At 46.9% G+C, this 16,261-nt stretch overlaps 1 protein-coding gene across 2 annotated transcripts in view; it reads left to right on the forward strand.

Annotated features, from left to right (window-relative positions):
• The first annotated feature begins 213 nt into the window (after positions 1 to 213).
• LZTS1 (leucine zipper tumor suppressor 1) overlaps positions 214 to 16,261 on the forward strand; it is a 50,024-nt gene continuing 33,976 nt past the window's right edge. For both annotated transcript variants that reach the window (XM_086703512.1, XM_086703514.1), the window contains exon 1: positions 214 to 431. The gene's annotated coding sequence lies outside the window, so the exon portion shown is untranslated. The remainder of the gene's footprint in view (positions 432 to 16,261) is intronic.

The raw sequence follows: 16,261 nt of genomic DNA on the forward strand, positions 1-16,261 counted from the left end.
GGGGTCTCCTGGAAGTGAGGGCTGAGAGATGGGGGACGGCGGACGCCAAGGAGCCCAGAGGTCTAGAGCAGCCCCAGCTGTCAGCGGTGAACAAAGGCCGCCGAGCCGCAAGTGAGAGGCTGCAGGCCCCGCCCCAGCCAATGAGCGGTGCCGGCGCTGGCCCCGCCCCACTCCGCTCCGCCCCGCCCCGCCCCGCCCCGCCTTCGGCTCCGGGACCCCGCGCGGTGGCCGGCGCGCGGAGAGCTGGCGGGCGGCGGACGCGCGGGGAGGCCGAAACTTTCTCTGCCCGCCTGGTCCAGCTAGCCAGAGCCGCGAGTTGTGGCGGCGCCGCGGGACCCGCTCGGCCGGCAGCTCTGCTAAGACAACCGGGAACACACTGCGAAACACACTGAAAAAAAATTCTCAAGTCAGTCCGAGGCTCAAGGGGGCAGGTAAGGTGCGGTGGACGAGGGGTCGCTCCTGAGAAGTGTCTGCAGCCGCGGCACCCGCACCAGGGCTCCCAGGGAAACTGCACTCCTCACGGCGTGCCAGTGCGTCCGTGCGTCCGTCGGTCTTTGTCTATGTCAGATTCTGTCTAGGTGTCTTTGTCTCTGCATGTAACTGTCAGGGTCTCTCCCTCTGCCGGGGTGGGTGCTGCTGTTCTGGTCCCAGTCTGGAGAAAAGGATGCTGCGTCTGTCCTCTTTGTCTCGGTCTCCCGGAGACTGGTTTTATCTACTCCAAGCCCCGAATCTGATCTTGATGGATATTAAGTGATGTCTGAGATGAGGAAAAGGGGAGTGTGCGTGAGCCCTGAGGGGGCCAGGTCCTAGACAGAGGGTCTGACAGCTGGGGTCCGGTCACTGCACTTTGACTTCTGAACTATGGAGATGGGCTGTGTCTGCACTCACAGGGTGGCAGGGATGCGATACAGTTAGGTCTGTAATGTTTCACTGAAGGAATATGTCACAGGGGCTGAGGTGGGTAGAGAGGGGGTTAATGAATGAAGGTAAGTGGCACCCTGGAGTTGTGGGTCACCAGGATCAGTCCTCGAGTTGCCATTTAGCCAAATTAACACACGCACAGTTCCACACCCACACACACTACATTCACTTCTTTTTTTCACCCACCATAGGCAGCCAGCCCCCCACTCCCTACACCCCCCACCACACCCTTCAACATACTTAACTCCATCTTTCAGAGCATACAACTCAGCAGCAACAGGCACCAAAACACCACAAGCCAGGTGAGCTTTCTCCTTCGTGCTCCAAGTGGAAAGGAGTAAACTGTGGAGAAAATGAGTGTTCTTCTCACCCACAAGTATGTCAGGCCTAGGAAAGTGCTTGAGACTTGTTAGCTTCAGAGCACTCAGTTCCCCAGGAACAAAGGGTGTTAGGGATCTAAGCATCTAAAGTTCCTGGGTCCCTCCTCTCCCATTCCATCCACACCCTCCTGCAACCATCAGCCCTGATCTTGGGTCTTGGATGCTGGCAAACTAGTGTGGAGGCATTGAGTTCTGGAGAGCTCTTGGCAAGAGCTGTACCAGATAAAGGGTCTCCTGCTCTGCTGGTAGTGCAGCCTAATTGCAGTCATGGGAGCTGAGCAGCCCAGCCACAGAGAGGTGAGCCGTCTGCTTGGCAATTCTTCCAGCGCCAGGTACCCTTGAAGTGATTCTGTAGGTAGGAGCTAGAGTTTGTAACCTGAGCTTCCTCTAAGTTCAAAAATAATTTTCTGTGGGCATTCTGCAGAAAATACAGGTGTTGAAAGTGTGTATATATTTGTACATACATGAAAATGGGTATTTGAGACTGCATTTACAGGCAGGAAGGGTGTTTGTGTTCAAGGGTGGAGAAGAGCAGAGTGTGTGGGTGGAAATCTGTGGGCAGAGGCACACACACTAATCAGGTGTGGCATTTACACCTTATATTTATCCAGTGCCTTTCTTCTGAGGTGCTTTCTGCACATCACAGACGTTATCTCATTTGTTATCTCCTTTATCCTCACAATGTAACTACCAGGTTGGCATGAAGCATTGTTAATTCTCTATGTTTTACCAGTGAAGAAACTGAGGCATGAGAGGGGCAGGGATTTCCCTGAGGTCCACTGCTAATGGGAGCAAAGTTAGGAAGTCAAAGGATAAACTCTCAGCTGAGAAGATGTGAGTGTGGACATTCACTCTTCATGAGGTGAGAAAAAACCCAGGTGGAGAAAAAAAGGTTGTCTCTCAAAAGTGTCTATGTGAGAGCAAGAAGGAGGATGGGACATTTGAGATGGTTGTTATTTAACATTTATGGCAGCCTCTGTGCACTTCATGAAGTAAAACCTGCTTTAACAATCCAGTGTGTGCATTTGTGTCTGCAGGAGGAGCCTCCTGTCTGTGTGTGCCACAGTAGATGTGTGTGAAATAGTTGCTGTCAAAGGTGTGTTTTGGGAGACCCAATGCTTTGGGAGTATGTGAGGGAAAGATTTGCCATGCAGTCTTGAGAAGCCATGTGTTTGCCTATGTCTGTCTGTCTGGACAAAGAGGTAGATGGGCTCCAGCCATATAAAAAATGGCTTTCTAATCCTGAAAATTTATTTATATGCCTTTGTACTTATTCAGCATTCACTTAATAAATATTCATTGGATACCTACAAAATGCAAGGCTTTGGGCCAGGCAGTGAGGCTACGAAGATGAATAAGGTAATGAAGGCAAACCTATGGTTAACCACCTTATAGTCGGTGTAATGGGCAATAGTTAACATTCACTGAGTATACTATGTACACAGTACTTGTTATGCATTATCTCATTTAATCCTCAGCACAGCCCTGCAGGGTGTATGATTATTAGACCAGGAAATTAATAACGTAGCTAGGGTAGAAAATGGAGGAGCAAGGAATTGAACTCTGCTCAGCTCAGCCCTGGCTATTTTTTTTTTTTTTTACTTTTTTTTTTTAATGTTTGTTTATTTTTGAGACAGAGAGCATGAGTGGGGAAGGGGCAGAGAGAAAGGGAGATACAGAATCTGAAGCAGGCTCTAGGGTCTGAGCTGTCAGCACAGAGCACGACATGGGGCTTGAACTCACAGACCACAAGATAATGACCTGAGCCTCAGTCAGACGCTTAACCAACTGAGCCACTCAGGCACCCCTGCCCTGGCTCTTTCCATATTCTTCTGCTTTAAAAATAGAAATACATGTTTCCTCTCTGCAAAATATCCTTGCCCTGTCCCTCTCCCTCTACCTCCACCTAACAAGCTCCCACTTGCAATTCTGGTTTTAACCATGAGAATCAACACCTTCAAGAAAACTTCCCCTCTCCTTTCCCTGAGTTTCTCTGGGTCACATGGCTTCCTCTGAGTTCTTCCATGCTATCCTGGCATTTACTCACTGGTTCTGAAGAGCCTGCTAAGTTCTTAGAGGCAGAGATAATGTCGTGAATGCCTAGCTCAGAGCATAGTTTGTGGCTACTTTGATTAGGCCCTTAATAAATGCTTGTTTAATAAAGTAATGGGAAGGAAAAGAACTGTCAGAGACCATTGGCAGGGAGCATTTTCCCAATAGCAGGTTACTGCATGGACACACTTCTTTGGTGTGGCCTCTGCTTTCCTGCCTTTATTATTGGGTCACCTCCTTCAGGGCCGCTGCCTAGACAGGGCTCCTCCATCTCAGTTCCTGACTCCAGTTTGGAAACCTAAGGAAAATCTAGCTCCCAGCCACCCTTCCAACATAGGCACTCTATGTCAGGTTCAGTCAACCCACAAATATATATAAGCGGGAGTTGCTAGGGTCTAGAATTGAGGTTTTAAAATTGTGCATTTGGAACCCCAGGAGGGCAGTGGTTCCAGGGCAATGATGGGGTGTTTCTAGGGGTTTGCCAACAAAGTAGTATCTAGCTGTCTGGGGAATCTTTAGGTAATTTAACTGGTAGGACTCAGAGGTAGCTTTTGAATAGATCTTTATGCTGCTACAGTTTGAAAACCACCGATCTAAAATAGACACTCATAAGCTGCTGTTGGGAGTGTGAATTGCTACCATGTTTGGGGAAGTAATCTGGTCATGATTTGTCCAAGGTCACATGATTACAGTCTGGTGACTCCCTTCCCATACCCTTTACACAGCCCTATTATTTCTCAAAGGTTGCCACATGCCTTCTCAGAGGTCTGAGATTATTTTAGTTTTCCTAAAACTGCATTTCACTATTTATTAAAGATTTTATCCATGGAAGGTACCACGGAGTTGGGGGATTTTAAGAAATGTTTCAATAATGCCTTGAGAATAAAAATTGTGATGAAAATTGAAAAGAAGAACCAGAACACATGAATCAATGACAAGTACATTGAAAATTGGATTGTACTAACTTTGAACATGGCAGCTGCACAGCATGAGGGAGGTGATCTCGAAGACACCAGGGAAGAGGTGGTCATGAACTAAACCTTGAAGTTGAGCTTCAGGAATGTGTAAAAAGAGTAGACATAGCAGCAGCAAGGTTATAGTTTCAAGATGCAGGCTGAGACCTGAGGAGATGGAGCTTTTATTCCCAAGGGGAATCCTGGTGGGAGCCTGTTTCCTCCTTCCATGCAACTCAGGAAGACACTGAGAGCAGACAGAACTGGGAAATGAAAGATATGAGGTAACTCACCTCTAACAACTGCCTTCAGCAAAATGAGTGTGCAGAATCACTTTGGATCCCCTTCTCCAAGGATTTAGAGAAGTGGGTGGGGATGTGTCAAAAATCAAGCATGGCCGCATTGAGCTTCAGGCTAACTGCCGTTTGGCAAAGCTGTCCCTGTGTCTGCAATCTCCATCCTGCTTCTGTTACTCTGTTGCTTCCTGACAGACATCAACTTCTACTTGACGGCCTATCATCATCCCTAGGCTTCCTATAATAATAATTTTAACAGCTCTTTTTATTTGTACAGGACTGTCCACTTGAAAAGGGATATTAATGTTGCTGGTGATGGTGTTATTAGTATCATCATTATCAACCCTGTAAGAAGATATCTTCCACAGTTGGACATATGGGAAAACTCAATGAGCTGATCAGAGGTGAAGGAGCTCACCCAAAATTTTAAGTGGAATGCTGGGATTTGAACTCAGTTTTCCTGACCCCCAGTCCAAGGCTATTACCACCCTATCATTAGGCCTGATGGCAGACAGAATGTGAGGGTGTATATGTGTTAGCTATCAGCTAAAACTAATTGTTCTAATCAATCCAGTAGAGTGGTGATTTTTCTTATTAAGTGACAGGCCAAATTGGTGTCTAAACAGATGTGATGTGGGTTTTGTCCAGTACCTGGAACAAAGGCAGTAAGGAGCTGCCCTATACAGATCACCCACAGAATTGCTTCCAAGTCAGTTAATCACTGTGGGAGAAGATAACTGCCTTAAGGATGACTGCTAGCAGGCAGACACACACACACACACACACACACACACACACACACACACACACACCCCAAATTCATTCATTCATCTCTCCCACTGAGACATGCTCTCCTCTGATATCCACACTCACAGTCACATCCCATAGCATGAATCCTCAGACATTCCCAGATGGCAGGACCTGGAAGATCCACACCTGTATCTACTTGGGTTGGTCTCTCCATGGCATTATCTAAAGTGTACTTGGCAGCACCCCTCCTTGATGCCACAGAACCTCAATTTCTGCCATGCCAGAGCAGTCTTTTGAATTGCCATCAGCCCTTCAGAGCTGCAGAAGTTCCCAGGACATAGCATCCACCAGAAGAGGGATAAATCTAGGTGAGACTTTCAGACTAAGGGGTACACAAGGACACAGACCCCTCAAAAGTGTCAAAGTGGAGTTGAGATCAGGGGTGAAGATGGGCATTATTCTGGAAATCAATTGATGTTGAAGGACAGACCCTGTCCTTTGCACGAATGTAAATGCAATGCATAGACTGCCAGGTGGCTGAGGCAATCCCTGCCTGAGGCACCAGGGTGGGGCTGTGCACTTGGCTCACTGGCCTGTTGGCTTTGGGGGCATCTTCACTCTCCTTGCAGTTGCAAAGCCATTTGCTGCTAAATCACCCTCCTCCTGGCATCCTGGACTGCTAAATTGGTCTCAACTTGCTGTACTTCCACCCACCACCTTAGTCATTATTCGCTGGCAGCATTCAGAGAGTGGGTGTAAAGCAGCTGAACATTATATTCCTGCTGAAGAGAGAATTGAGTATAGGCATGCAAGGGAAGGAGGCAAGAGAAAGCTAAGGAGGCAGGGAAACAAAGCTTGGGTTTGCCAGCACCTTTCCCCAGGAACTCCAATAACTCTAGATGGTGGGGTGGTGAGCAATAGGTGAGTGTGTCCTGGCTCAATAGGAGGAGACACGAGGGGCACACTCACTACTGAGGGGCTGCACCTGCTTGGTCTAGAGGGAAGAAAGGACATCAGCTATGGGAGAAAGACCGCCCCCCTATTGGCTCCCTTTTCCTTAAATTTGCAATATGTACTGTCACACCCATTGAGCATCTGTTCCCATGTATTAGTATTTAGCTTCTCTATCCTTCCTCCCTGCCTAGATTATAAATCCCTTGAAAGGAAAATATGCCATGCCTCACATGTAGAGCACCAGGTTCTGAATTCACTTAAGGTTCAGACTCAAATGGCTGAGGGTAATGGTAAGGCCTACAGTGGCCCTTCCTTCTCAGATCCTTCTCAGATCTCCCTGTGGTGCCCAAGGGCCACCGAGTTTGAAAACCCAGGCAGGCAAGAAAAGAAGGAATAACAAGGGAACTTTCAAGGCTGGTTCTCCCTCAGCTTTCAAGGAAGCTTCAGGGAGAGAAAGGGTTATACCACACAGGAACCAACCAGCTAGGGAGGCAGAAACTTAAAGACTTTCTGTCCTGGCATAGCGAGACTCTACATGATCTCCAGCCAACAGATGGGGCACTCTTTGTTAGCTCATCCAGTGCCCAGGATTGCACTGAGGCTGGTAGGAGGTGGAGAACAGAATCAGTTCTCATGTCAGACAGCAGAGATAGCATCAGGCAGAACAGAGTGACCTTGACAGAAGGTTCTCTGAGTCACTGATAACATTCATTTGGTCTCCCAAGCACAGGTTGGAAGGGGAATACAGTACCAACACAAGCTGGCCTGGAACCTGATGGATCCCCCAACCTTGGTTCCTTCCCTCCCACCCTCTTATCCATGAAGATAATGAAAAAAACCCTGAGAACAGAAGCCACCACACAGCTAGGGAGGCAGAAACAATGGGGAATTAACTGAGCTTGTCAAGGGATGGAAGTCTGGGGGAATGAGCCTTGAGGTTGCTCTTTACCTTCTGCTGATCACTAAGAGGCAGTCTGACCAGAGTGTCTGGAGGATGCCTGTGCTGGGTCTGCCCTGGCCACCTCAGCAGCAAGGTCAGAGGCCAGAGGATTTCAGAAGGACCCTTTAAGCACTCAGAGAACCTCCCATATTTATTGCAACCTTCAGACATTCTAACTTCAGCTCTCTTCTTCTCTTTCCCATTGAAGGGCATCTCAGCAGTGCACATGTGGAGGAGGCTGGGAAGGCTTAGACTGTGCTCACATCTTGAGGAGACAACCTCCTCCAGCCCCAATACCACAGTGGCACCAGCAGGCAAACTGAACTGCAGGCAGATGGGGAAAGCAAAAACCACCAGGCAGAGCCACAGCCTCCACCTGCACTAAAAAGGCAGTGCTCCACTTAAGGGAGCTGTCTGCTCCCAGCTGCCTGCACTTCTCCCCTCCAGGGGTCTGCAACTGCCCTGCTCAGAGGCATTGCACTGGCTGGGAGTGGGTAGCTCTTGCTACAGACAGGACCTCCAAACCCAAGGCTCCAAGATTTATCAGGAAACTAAAGAGTCTGTGTTGAAGAAATGTCCAGTGTTCTTCATAGAAACACAAAATATCAGAGTTGAAAGGATCCTTAAATTCTATGCTATCCACTCCTCCCACTCCATCCAAAACCTTCTTCCCCAAGTTGCTGTCTTTACTCACCTCCAAGAACTCCTGCTCTGGGTCCCTGGACCCAGTTTTTTCTATTTTAGTTGCATTCTCTTAAAGTTGCATATACTAGGTTCATATCAAGCACTCTACCAGCTCCTGGCAGGACCCACAAATGAGACAGAGACTGTTCCAGACAGGCTTGGTATTAGGGGAGACAACAGATGCATTAGAAAATATCCCTATACAAAGCTAAACTAGTCTAAAAAGTCTTCATGGAAGATATAGAAGTTGAGAAGTACCCTGTGATCTGGGTGTGATTTTATTTTTTTAATATTTATTTATTTATTTGTTTGTTTGTTTGTTTGTTTGTTTGTTTATTTTGAGAGAGAGAGAACATGAGCAGGGGAGGGGCAGAGAGAGAGAGAGGGAGAGAGAGAATCCCAAACAGACTCCATGCTGTCAACACAGAGCCCCGGGTGGGGCTCGACCCCATGAACTGTGAGATCATGACCTGAGCTGAAATAAGAGCTAGACACTCAACTTACTGAGCCACTAAGGCACTCCTGGGTGTGATTTTAAGAGATGGAGGGAGGGTGGAAAAGATAGGGGACAATAGGTTGTGGGGAAACAAAAACAGGTTGAATCAGATTGAGAAGGACCTTGTGCACCCCTTGGGAGTTTGCTTGTTATTTAGTAGGCAGTGGTAAATGACAAGTAATAGGTAGACAGTGGCTTATAGTAAACCTTGGTTTTAAGAAGTTAATCCAGCAATGGAGAATAGAATAGATTTGGGGTTGGAGAGACTTCTTTCTAGAAATAACATTATTTAGTAGAATGACTTTCTTTCCTCCTTCCTATCTCCTGATTGATAGCACATGTTCCCAGAGATCTTCCACTGCCTGGAAATGTAGGGTAGCTAAGGCTCAAGGAGAGGAAAGTTCCTAGTCTAGGAACTTATTTATAAGAAGATACATGGGTAACACCTTGCTTTGCACTGCTTTAGACCTAGACAGAATCACAGGAGCCTTTTTGTTTTGTTCTGTTTTGTTTTGTTTTGTTTTTGTTTTTTTAAACAGATGAAGGCACGGAGGCCCAGACTGGGGAGGAACTTGCTCAGGGTCCCACAGCTGGTTAGTTGCAGAACTAGGATTGGTGCTCCCACTTCAGACTCTTTACATTAACCTGCTGCTAACTGTGGACAAAGATGGAAGGGCCAATAGAATTCATTAGATCCTCAAATCTTTAGTGTTAGGCAGGCTTGCCCCAGAAGACATATGTCCTTGTCAATAATGGGATATTCTCAGTCTTTGTGGGTCTCTCCCCACCCAAGTCAAGGGAGTCCCTGGACTTCCACTGAATGGACTTCCACAGCCTCCATTTTTCTCTCCTGTATTCCTCCTTATTTTTCTGGGGTCTTCAGATGTTTGATTTCCTTCTTTTCTTTTGCCTTTTTCGTTGTTCCAAGAGCTCTGAGAAGCTCCCATCTAATGTGATAGTGAAGGGTTACTATGCCAGTCTCAGTTGTGACCAGTTGTCACCTTTCCAACATGAAAATCAAGTTTGCTGTTTGTGTCTCATATGTGCCCAATTTAAACCAAATCTGAACAAAATGAGAAGGCTGTGGGTACCACTGAGCTCTGCTAACCACCCAGAGAGTTGATGTCACATTGGGAGAGATTCCCAGCCAGGAGGCAGATGTCCATTCCAGTGCTCAGAGAGTCAGATATGGTCAAGTAAGGACCTTCTTCAATCTCAGAACTGGGTTCCAGCGGTCCTCCTGCCCACAGCTCCAAAGATCTCAGAACATCATTCCCTATCATCTTCTACTTGCCCAGGAACTTCCCTTGTGGTTTCTAGAAGCCTGACTAACCAAGGGAGGATAAGGCCATGGCAGTGTCCTGTGACATCTCCAGCCTCCAGTGAGTCTTTCCTCAGGAAACACTTCAGCTCATGCCATATGCCTTTAGTCTCCAGAGAAGTTCATCCTCACCTGGATGGCAACCTACGGCCCCGGTAGAGCAGGTGAGCCCCACAAGTGAGGCTTGGGTTTTTTCATGCTTGTCAACCTTTAAGGCAAGTTTGGAAGTGGAAAGCAGAAAAAGCATTGTTTTTGGCAGTGTTTGACTCTGCTACCTAACAGCTGTATGGCATCAGGCAAGTCACTTAGCCTCTCTGAGCCTGCTTTCTCATCTTTCTCTTACTATAAAATGTATTGTGTCCTAGGTAGAATTTTTGTGAAAATTACATGACCCAATATAAGTAAAGGCACATGAAACATAATAGGAGCTCTATTTCTGTTAGCCTCATCTCCTTCCTGTCAGCCAATGGAAGGAAGGCCAGCATGAGACTAAGACGTCCATGCAAGAAGGCCATGAGCCCTTCATATAGACATGTCCAGGATATCAGGAAGGGGAAACTTTGGAGTCAGCCAATACTGCATGACAACTACGCCCTGTCTCTCTCTCTCTCTCTCTCTCTCTCTCTCTCTCTCTCTCTCTCTCTTTTAACGTTTATCTAGAGAGAGAGTGTGTGAGCGGGAAAGGGACAGAGAGAGAGAGGGAGACACAGAATCCAAAGCAGACTCCAGGCTCTGAGCTGTCAGCACAGAGCCCGATGCAGGCCTCAAACTCACAAACCATGAGATCATGACCTGAGCTGAAGTTGGACGCTTAACTGACTGAGCCACCCAGGTGCCCCACTCACTCTTTTTTTTTAATGCTTTATTTTTTTTGTTTGTTTGTTTTAATGTTTATTTATTTATTAAGTTTATTTATTTATTTTGAGAGAGAGCATGAGTGGGAGAGGGGCAGAGAAAGAGGGAGAGAGAGAGAGAGAAAGAGAGAATCCCAAGCAGGCTCTGCACTGTCAATGCGGGCCCAATGTGGGGCTCAATCCCACAAACCGTGAGATCGTGACCTGAGCTGAAACCAAAAGCTTAACTGACTGTGCCACCCACATGCCCCAATGTTTATTTATTTTTGAGAGAGAGAGAGCATAAATGGGAGAGGGGTAGAGAGAGAGACAGAGGATCTGCAGTGGGCTCTGTGCTGACAGCCTAGAGCCCTATGTGAGGCTTGAACTCACGGACCATGAGATCATGACCTGAGCTCAGTCAGCTGACCCTCCCAAGTGCCTCTTCACAACTGCTCTCTTATTTGCTTACTCTAGCACAAAGAGACAGTCATAACTAAAAACAATACGGGAGAGGGGGTGAAACACTTCCACCTTTGTCACTCTGGTTCTCTAACTACATTGTCAATTTGATTAAATTAAAATCGGCTAATGAAATTATGTACAACAGATGAGTGTGGCATCATTGAATGTCTTGAGGCAGAGATTCAGTGTTGAAGTAGATCTCTTGCTCACATTGGCTTATGACAAATGTGTGGAGGACAGGAGGCAAGGGACGGGAGGGCTCAGAGACCCTGAAGGGCCACTGGATTTTCCCTCCGCCCTCAAGAAGACTCCATAACACCATCTGGAGCATGTGTGGAATGGAGTTAGGGGAGAAAGATTTCTCCCCAGGGTGATCGGCTGGATACAAGGATTTTATACTGCACCTCTTTCTTTTTTCCTCCTGCCTCTTGCTTCAAAGCCAGTGCCTTTTCCATCTGGGTCATTTTCTGGATTATGTAGCATATAAGGTCAGGAAAAGAGGAGAAAGAAAAACAAATCAAATGAAACTTCTCTCTGCATTTAGTTCATTGGGAAATGAACAGATGAAAGAAGGCCCAAGTTTGGCCAAGTCTCACATAGGAGAATGAACAGCTGAAAAGTCCACCTCTGTCTTTGGACAGAGGAACATTATTCTGCCTAAATAGCATCATTAACAAGATGGGGCAGGCAGCCTGGGTGGACCAAATCAAAGCTGCTGCTGTTTTGACACACATTCTATACCAGGGACAGATACATGAACCCTCCCATGTGAAATGAGCAGTCTGGCATTTAGTGCACCTTCCACCTGCCTTCTCAGCTCCTTCTCTGCTTTTTATTTTTCTTTTTTCTTTGTGTGTGTGTTTTTTTTTAAGCAGGGGAAACTTCTCCACTTTGATGGCATGGTCCAGAAAGTTGAGGTGGTTTCTTCCATGGCACAAGCACACAGCTATTAGGTCTCTGATCTGACTTTAGAACCTACATCTTCAGAGCCTAGCAATTTCTCCATTCTAGTATGTTGGTATCTGTTGGGGAGAAGGCAGTGCCTCCAGTGACAAGAGGCTCTCATGGCTTTTAGAAACATCTGGGAGAGAGGTTGTTAGCTCAGTTGCAGGGCCATCTGATTCTAGGGCCAGGACAGCTTGAACAGATCTTAGAGAGCTGTCCATGAACAAAGGCATCCACAGGACTTCCCTCCAGCAGCCTCTGCCCTCCCCCATTAGACAGCAGTGGGAACCTCCTGTCTGCAGAGAAAGACAGAGTTCAAAGGCCTGCCCTGGGCACAGTCCCTGGGACAGCAGCTATAAACTCCCACTTGACTGCACTTCATTGATTCAGAAGCTGATGAGAGATGTGGAACCTGTTAGAGAGACACAAGGCAGCCTGGAATTAGGCCTTACTCTCATCAGCATAAAGTGGTTTCAGGAAAGCCTGCCAAGGGTCAAAAATAATGGTGCTATGCTGAGGTCCCTACTTAAAATGTCTGCACTCAGCAGGGCCCTAGAGAGGTGTGTCCCAGGATAGGAAAACAGGATGAAGGGTTGGCGACACAAACCAAGAACTCTCCTCTTTCTCCACTCCTCATACCTTTTCTGCCAGCTACTGAGGACCTTGCTCTATTGCCTGGCCCTGGAGCAGCTACAGAACAGGAACAAGGAGGCAAGTGGGATTTCTGGGATCTGGTCTAATTGAAGCGCCATCTCCCTGCTTTGCCCAGACCTGTGCTGGATGCACAGCACTTCTCAGGCATTCAGGATTGGAGTCTTCAGGGACACAGTGGCAGGAGGACCCCAGGGATCAGCCACTTCTCTTGTTGACCAGAAAGGGCTCTTAGGATCTCACTCTTTACAGGCATATATATTTCCACATTGAGTCATATAAAGGTACTAGTAGGAGGTAGAGTCTTGTTTCTACGACTGGTGTCTATGAAGGTTTCTTTTGCCATAGTACCACAGAGTGCTCAGTATGCACCAGATCCAGTGCAAGAGTGGACATTTCATGGTGCAGACCAGCCTCTGTGCTGCTTCATGTTTACTCCCCTTGTTCCAAGCCACTGAGTTGACATCATCCCTTAGATTCTCCCACTCTCTCTTCTTCCTCTAGCCGCTCCATGGACTCAGGTGAAAAGCCCTCCCCATAGGTGCTCCTGTTTCAGGAGGTGGCAGCAAGTGTGGGCTGAGCAGTAACAGCAAAAGACAGGATAGGCCACCATCACATGCTTCAGTCCAAGAGGACTTTAGGGCCAGAGACCCACAGAAATGCCTCTGGGGAAGACAGAGGTATCTGATTTCATCTACGCCCTGGGGCCAGGCTGCTGTTAGCTGGCTATGACTCAGAGAACATGCAGGGGAATGAGGAGATGTCTCTAGCTAAAAACACCCCATCACCAGCTTAAGGGGTTGTGTCTGCTCCCCTCTATTCATACCTGTGCTTCTGACTATCTGCTCCTTTCCTTTAATGTACTGAGTTCTTCTGGGCAAGGCTCTATGGTAGGCCCCAAGGATACCTCTGGCATCCTCAGCGACTTTACTATCTATTTGTTAGTGATTTCTAAGCACTTTAAGAGCAATTTCTACAAAAAAAAATTGATACATGTTTACCCATGTTTAAAAAATATCTAATCTCTAAAGGCCCTAAATGGAAATGCCCCAGTTCTTTAGATAATGAAAGAAAAGAAGTAGAGCCCAGAGAACAGCAACGTTGGGGAAAAATATATGAAGAATTTGAGTCTAGAATTAGAGCACAAAAATGCTTTCAGTCACCGAGTTCTATATGTTAAAAAACAAAAAGACAAACATAGCTGCCATTTACTAATCTCTCAAATATGTCCCACTTCCTTTACAAATAAAATCTCACTCGATATATACAGAAACTTTGTGTGGTAGGTACTACTGTTAGCTCCAATTTACAGATAGGAACGGAAGCTTGGAGAGGCTACAGTGTTAGTCCAAGATTAGGGCTGCAAAGGACTAACAAGGATTACAGACTGAACCCAGAGTATAGGAGGAGGTGAAGCAGGAGGAAGGGGCAGGGGGCAGAGTTAGGATGAGGTCTGGAGGAGCAGGTAAGCCTGTGGGGAGAAGGTTGGGCAAGGGGGCAGGAGAAACACTGGCTGGTATTAAGGTCTACAGAGCATCAATACCACTAGGGGTAAACAGATGGTGTGTGTGGCTAGAGCTCTGTTGATGGCAGTCTGGGTTCAAAGCCAGGCATTGCCCCTTGCTAGATATAAAACCTGAGACCTCATTTTCTGCATCTGGGGTACAGATTACTCCAGATCATGTATGTATAGTCCTTCATCCAAACCTAACAAATGGGAGGTTAAGAGGAACTATGTCCTCCAGATTGACATCTAAGGGATCTGGACTCTGCTATTTCAACTTGGGCACCTACCTCAGGCCAGAGGCAATGGTAATGTTGGTAAACTATCTCCCCACAGCCTTTCCTGGGCAGTGGCCACCTTCTTCTTGAGCCATGGGAGGCTGGCATCAGCCTTTTCAGTGGAGACTCCTGACAGCATCCAGTTTCTGATTCTTCAATGAGGTGGAAACTGAAGAATACCTCAGCTCTGTTGGGGAAGGAACTCTGCACAGGGCTCTGCCAACAGGGACAGTTTCTCTCATTAGAAAGGAGGAAAGATCGCTTCTTGGCCTTTCGGCTAAGATCAAGTGTAGAAAGGAGGAAAGAGCTTGGAGGCTGAAATGGAAGTAGAGGAGTTAAGACCAAGTCCTGGGGACAGAGAGAGGTGGGAGCTGAGGCACACCAGTCTGGCTTCCTGTCACCCATGAGGGTCTTTCCAGGAGTAGGCGAGTGGAGTAAACTTCACCCTGCTGGTGATAGCCTGGCTCTAGAGGCCTGAGGGAGAGGAGCAGGTCTTCTGCTCCAACTCTGCACTGCATTCTGGGAGCACTGCTGAAGCCACTTTGCTGAAACCACCCTGCCAGCCCCATCCTAAAGGTAACACCACTCTGCCAAGTAGGGGGCAGAGTCAAGAACAGGCAAGCTCAGGAACACTCTTTAGAGCCAGGAAGGAAAAGAGTAGAAGGTAAGGAAGGAGGGAAAGTGTAGGTTGGAAAGTTTATAGATTTAGCTTCTGGCCGCCTTCTTCCTACTGAGTGTCTTTGTTTCACCTGCTATAACAAAATACCATAAAGCAGGTAGCTTGAACAATAAATGTTAATTTCTCACAGTTGAGAGGGCTGGGTAGTCTAAGATCAAGTTGCTGGCAGATTTATTGGTGAGAGGCCACTTCTTGGCTTGCAGACAGCTACCTTCTTGCTGTGCCTTCATGTGGTGGAGAAATAAGGTTCTGGTCTCTTCCTTTTAAAAAACACTAATCCCATCATGCAGGCCCTATCCTCATGACCTCATCTAAACCTAATTGTCTCCACAGGCCCCACCTCCAAAAACCATCACATTGGGGGTTAGGGCTTCAACATATGAATCTGAGCGGACAGAAGCTTTCAGCCCATAACACTGAGCATCTATTGGGCTGCCATGTCTAGCCCTGTGCAGGCAGCAAAGGGAGCATGAGGCAAGTAGGATTCAGGGTCCCTGCTTGTGAAGAGACAAAGCCCCAGTGATGACTAGATGTAAAGTCAGGAGAGGGTGTTAAGGAATGCACACAGGGTGGGCTGTGTATCCACCTCTCTGCCTCTGTGAATAGCTCTCTGCCTCTCATCCACCTTGTGACATCGGACCAGTTCCTTGTTCCCTCTGTGCCTTGTATAGTCATTGGCAAATTGGGATGTAGAACCACCTCCTGGGGTCAATGTGAGAATTTTTTAAAGTGAAAATTGTACTGAAGTATATGATATACATACAGAAATATGCACAAATCATGGATGAACAAACTGATGGATTTTCAAACAAATTTTACATAAATAGAACCCAAGGCAAAAGGTAAGAGTGTTAAAAGTACCCCTGAAACTCCTCTGGCCCTCGTACCCTTTGTCCTTCTGTCCCTCATCCTGACACCATAACTTTACCCTCTTTACCAACATCTTATTAATAGGACCATATAGCATTTGCATTTCAACATATAAGCTGCTGGAATTTTCATTGGTATTATATTGATTCTATAGATTGATTTGGAGACAATTCAAATCTTTAGAATATTGAGTCTTCTAATCCATGAACCTGACCTATGTCTACATTTGTTTAGATTTTCTTTATCACATTTATCACAAATTACTTCAAATAATTTAAATAATAATTTA

Source organism: Puma concolor, chromosome B1 (assembly GCF_028749965.1).
Source record: "Puma concolor isolate L17-30 chromosome B1, mPumCon1.1.hap2, whole genome shotgun sequence".
In the NCBI taxonomy this organism is placed as follows: Eukaryota; Metazoa; Chordata; class Mammalia; order Carnivora; family Felidae; genus Puma; species Puma concolor.